A 6,000-nucleotide genomic window follows, 5' to 3' on the forward strand; every position below is an offset into this window, starting at 1 on the left:
CAAGCGATTCTTTAACTAGTATAATCCGGAAGATTCGATAAAGGATATTAACCTACTAGAGATATATAGTATTATCGAAGAGACTACGCCGACCTAGGTTAATCTTCTACGCAAGCTGCTTCTAAACAAGAAGATTCTAATCGGTAAGGAGGATAGTCTACTATATAAGCAGGATCGCCTCCGTAAGCGTATTATAGTAATAATATAGATAGCTATCCGCTCGATCTCCCTAAAGAAGGCCTCGATTTTCGGTAAGCAATTCGGACTGTACCTAGTTACTAGCGGCGTACTATACTACGTTATTAGTATTATTAACAATATCGGCCTTTCTAGTGCCGCTCGGACGATTTAAGTGTTAATACGGAAGACAGAGGCGGTCTAGGATTAGCGTATCGTTATAATAGCTCGAGACAAGCGGAGTTTTACGGTATACGACAACCTCGTAAAGCAGAAGAACCGCTAGGGCGTCTAGAAGCAGGGTAACCGTACGGAGATACTAAATATAACTACCTCCTATATCGGTATTAACGAGCGTATTCTAGTAGAAGGTTTAACTAAGGATATAATTGATTTAAACTCGGAGCTTAGCTATAAACACATCCTAGAGAACCTTGCCTAGGACGCGAAGAATAGAACCCGGAAGCACCTCTCGTTATACTATATCGACTAGGCTTTAGGTATCGTATTTAGACTAGAGCTAAAGGGTGTGTTCGAGGGTTACGATTTCGAGGCACGATATTAGTCGACTATTACGGAGAGTATTAATACAGCGATAGGAATTAGCACTTAGTATGTCCGCCTAGGTACTAAAACCGAGCGCTTAGTATAGCTATTAATCGATATTATAGATCCGGAAGAAGCTACCGACCTCGTACTAATAAAGCTATCGATAAACGATAAGGTATCGATTGCTAGATCTAAGGAGGTTCTAAAGGATATCTTTATCTATAATATATAGCTCGACGAGGATAAGGACTTCGGCGATCGGGATTAGAATCGAGATAGGAAGGCTCGTTTGTATCCAATTGTCGGAGACTAGATAATATATACCCGCTTTAATAGCTGCTAGGTAGAAGGCGTCGAGTTAGAGCGCCTATACGACCGGTACGATTAGGGCGTTATCGTACCTAGCTAGCTATATATCTGTATAAACAAAGTATATAGCATCGTTAAGACGCACTTCGATAAGAACTCCGAGGAGGCACAGCTTGCCTATTGTTTAGCTACCGATACTTTATTCTATACGATAAAGGGTATTAGTAAGGAGAACCCTAAATACTTCCTTATCTTAAATCTCCTATATCGTATGTTCCGTAGCTGTATTACTATATACTTCTAGCATAAGATAGACCTATAGGGTTTATTAGACTATATAGCAGATAAGTCGAAGAGTCGTATCGAGGTACTAAGAGCCGCTATCTCTAACCTCGAGCCGGAGCAGTACTTAGAGATTGTCGAGAATATCTAGAAGAAGGCATTTACTAAGGAGGCATAGCAGAATAAGTATGTTAGCGAGGATAAGGTCCTTATTAAAGATACTAATTATACTACTATATATTGATTACTTATATAGATCGAGGAGCTTATAACTATACGCACCGCTATCCGCAAGATAGACGTTAGTTATTTATAGCGTATAGTCGACTACCTTATCGTTCTATTCCTTAGAACGAACTAGACTAATTATGCGAAGCATATACTAGAATTCCGCTAGTTGCTAGAATAGGAATAGCTATTACGCCGAGTATTAATAGCTATTTCTATCGTTAACCCCTCTAGCAAGCAAGGCAAAGGTATCGCCGCAGATAAAGAGATTAAGCTTATTAATAACGACCTAACTCTAGATCTGAACCACTTTAGCAACTCGACCTATAATATAGCCGCTATCGCTCGCAAGAAGGCTAGCAATCGCCGCGTAGCTCGAGTACTAAAGAAGATGTTTACATCCGCGATCGGTATTAAGGGTACTAATTACTATACTAATAAGAACGCCGTAACCGATATACTAAGTATAGCCGACAAGCTGTTCTAAGATAGCTTCGTAGAGCGATAGCTAGTTAGCGAGGATACTAATAACAACCGTGCCCTTTCGGATAACATTTAGCAGATTAGGATTAGCAAGCTAGTACTAGCTATTAAGGCTCTAAACGAGGCATACAGTGCCCGCTCTCGAGGCGTAACCTTAAGCACGAGCGAGGCAGGTAATAATAGCGTCGATAGTATCGACGGCGCGGATGCTTATAGCTATAGCCCTAACAGACATAGCGGAGATTACGGTCTACTTAGTACTAGAGCTATTAATTAGGCAGATAAGCTATATATAGATACTAATAGCTTTACTTAGCTAGGCGACGGTCTACTACCGGCAGGATATATCCGAGTAGTATTAGGTAGAGACGACGATAAAAATAGCGACAGTAGCAGTAGCAATCTCGGCTTCTTTACTATAGCTAGCGGCATGCTATACGGGGCAACACTCGCAGATCTAGATATGCTATAGTCTAACGATGCTAATCGTAACCTAGTTTACGATGCTAGTAATGCTAGCGCTAGTAGAATAGACGATAGCGACGACCTAATACTTATATATAGTACTATCTAAGAGACCGCTACTACTACTAGCTATTTCGATTATACCGAGTATTAGGATCTAGACTAAGATTATAATAAGGCTGTTGCAATAGCTATAGCTATAGACTAGGGTGTTATAGCGATTAGGGATTAAATAAAAATAGCTTTTATATTCGGCATATTCGGTGCCTAAGTATATCTAATCTAATGTATTTATTATTTAGCTCTCGTTAATAGCTTCTAGTCGCTAGCCTAGCTTCTAGTCGCTAGCCTAGCTTCCAGTCGCTAGCCTAGCTTCTAGTCGCTAGCCTAGTATATAGCCTTAGGTACTAAACTAGTAGCAGGCGGCTATTGCGTTAAAAGTGCGGTTAGCGGCGAAGTAGTAGCGGTAGACTAGAGTGCGTGCCTCGTCGGGGGTGCTTGTAAAGTCGAAGGGTTTAGCTAGGCGTACGATAATAGCTTAATAGCTAGCTAGGCTAGGCGTACGATAATAGCTTAATAGCTAGGCGTACGATAATAGCTTAATAGCTAGCTAGGCTAGGCGTACGATAATCGCTTAATAACTAGCGTTACTCTAACTAGCGGTTAGCGGCGAAGTAGTAGCGGTAGACTAGAGAGCTACGTCGGCTAACGAGCGTAGAGCACATTCTGTTATCGTACCGAAGAGCTTTTTAAACTAGCTATAGCCTAATGCGAAGTCCTTGCCTATGCCTCTAGTCGCTAGCAATTCTAGCCTTAGGCATTAACTAGCAGCAGTCGGCGGCTATTACGTTAAAAGTGCGATAATATATAGCCGTTATTGTTGCCTTGCTATTATAGCGTAAATAGCGCAATCCTATTAGTAGAGGCAAACCTTACCTGCGATGCGCTAATATAGACCTACGCTTCCTAGTTTAACTTCTTCTTCTTCTTCTTCTATATATACTAATATACTAACATACTAACACCCCTAGCAACATACTAGCTATCGGCGTATATAATAGTATCGATACCTCTTTATCGCATATAGGTAGCTCTATAGCGATTAACACTATTCCTTACTAGTTCTACGGCTTACTACCGATAGAGCCGCTTATCTAATAGTTAAGGTTCCTCGGTAGGTAGTTTATTTAGTCCTTCTTTTAAGGTCTCCGATAGGCTTTGCCGACGCAAGACGTTACGAAGGCGACTCTCCTAGCGAGTAGGTACTCTTAGCGAGTAGGTATACTATAGCTTTAGCAGGCGTCGACTGCGCATTTAACCGAAAGAGTATAGTTTTGTTAGAACATCGCAGTCTTAGTATAAACTGCAGAGGTCTTAGATAGATTAGCGGAGGTAAAAACTCTTTAGTAAGGTATACCTATAATGCGGCTAACGGTCTAACTCGGTAAAAACTCTTTAGTAAGGTATATCTTAAGTAGCGGCTCGATAGCGACTCTCCTACTAAGTAGGTTAATAGACTAAGTAGGTTAATAGGTTCGTAGTATTGCTATAGGTCTAACTCGGTAAAAACTCTTTAGTAAGGTATACCTTAAGTAGCGGCTACAGGCTTCCTACGTTCGGATTCTTTATAGGATAATATACGCGTATCTAGTTAAGTCGGCGTAACGCCTTCGTTAGGACTGTTAGTTATAATAACCTTAGTATGTAAGGGCCTCTAGTGTACTTAAGCCCGAAGGCGATTAGTCTTAGTCTTAGTCTTTACTACTATACGACTGCAGCCCTTTGCGTATTAAGACTGCTATTCGACTATAGTACGTACCGATCCGAACCGAGCGCATTAAGACTATTATCCGACTGTAGTACGCCTCCTCTTCTAGTAAGCGTATTAACATTACTATACGACTGTAACGCGCTCGACAACCCCTTTCTGCGGTGTCTCTAATACTAAGGGCGCGGTTATACTGCATTATTGTCTAGGTACTAATAAGTGTCGCTTTAGCGAATAAGCTGTTATTGTTTCGCTTAATAAGTCCCGTCCTATATACCTTGTCTTCGGCTATGCGTGCTATAGTTAGTAATAGAATGCGTTAATTGTTGCGCATTGCGCGTAGTATATAGGCTATATGTAATACTAGTATGCTTCGGAGTGTATACTTCTGCAGCCGCTTAGTGCCGCTAGTTAATTAGATCCCCGGACGCTACTGCTCGTTCTTCTCTGCCTCGTATAGTAACTAGTTATTAGAATAATCGTTCTAGGAGAGTCTAAGTAATAGAGGGCGTTAACGTAAGAGGGCTATCGTAGCTTCTTAAAGAGTGCTTGCGCTCGATATATATTATCGCCCTATGTATCTATCCTTGCCGTATATATTGTAGTGCTAATAGCTGCGGTATAATAAGTATAGTGCTAGTCTCGCTAGTCTCGCTAGTCTCGCTAGTCTCGCTAGTCTCGCTAGTGTTAGTAACTTCTCGGGTTTCGGAGGCGGTTCTTAGTGCCTAAGGCGGCCGTCGTTATCGTATTAGACACTTTTATTAGCGCTATTTGCTAGAAACGCGCTAAATCGACGTATCTCGCTATATTAGTAATACTATTATAAAAGTCGTAAAGTCGGTATTATAAATACGCGGAAGGAAGCAGCTATAACGTTTAATCCTACTAATTAAGCGCTCTACTATACTAAATCCGGGGTCTTAGCAGGACTCGGTATCCTTGTCGCTTCCTCGAATTTACGCTTCTCGCCTAGCTCTTATATACTATCGATACCTACGACTATCGATACCTACGACTATCGATACCTACGACTATCTACAAACCCTTATCGTAAAGGACACGATAGAAGAGCCTGCTTAGCGAGCTTATAAGGACATAGTTAGGAAGGACCTTATTAAATGCTAATTCTAGTGCTATCCCTATTGCTAATTCTAGCTTAACTAGGCATTATATATTATACGCTAGCTCTCGCAGAAGTAGCTAAACTAGGCACTACTATACGCTAGCTCTCGTAGAAGCAGCTAAACTAGACACTACTATACGCTAGCTCTCGTAGAAGCAGCTAAACTAGGCATTATACGCTAGCTCTCGCAGAAGCAGCTAAACTAGACACTACTATACGCCTGCTCTCGCAGAAGCAGCTAAACTAGACACTACTACACGCTAGCTCTCGTAGAAGTAGCTAAACTAGGCATTATACGCCTACTCTCGTAGAAGCAGCTAAACTAGGCCTGCTCTCGTAGAAGCAGCTAAACTAGGTATTATACGCCTGCTCTCGTAGAAGCAGCTAAACTAGGCATTATACGCCTGCTCTCGCAGAAGTAGCTAAACTAGGCCTACTCTCGCAGAAGCAGCTTAACTAGGCCTATACTCGTAGAAGCAACGCGATCGAGCGTAGTATTACGGCTCACTTTTCCGGGGATAGGATAAGGACTTAGCGAGCTTATAAAGATATAGAAGGGTAGTAAGGAAGGACCTTATCAAATGCCAATTCTAGCGCCAATTCTAGTGCTAATTAA

This window comes from Pseudocercospora fijiensis (genome assembly GCF_000340215.1).
Source record: "Pseudocercospora fijiensis CIRAD86 unplaced genomic scaffold MYCFIscaffold_8, whole genome shotgun sequence".
In the NCBI taxonomy this organism is placed as follows: Eukaryota; Fungi; Ascomycota; class Dothideomycetes; order Mycosphaerellales; family Mycosphaerellaceae; genus Pseudocercospora; species Pseudocercospora fijiensis.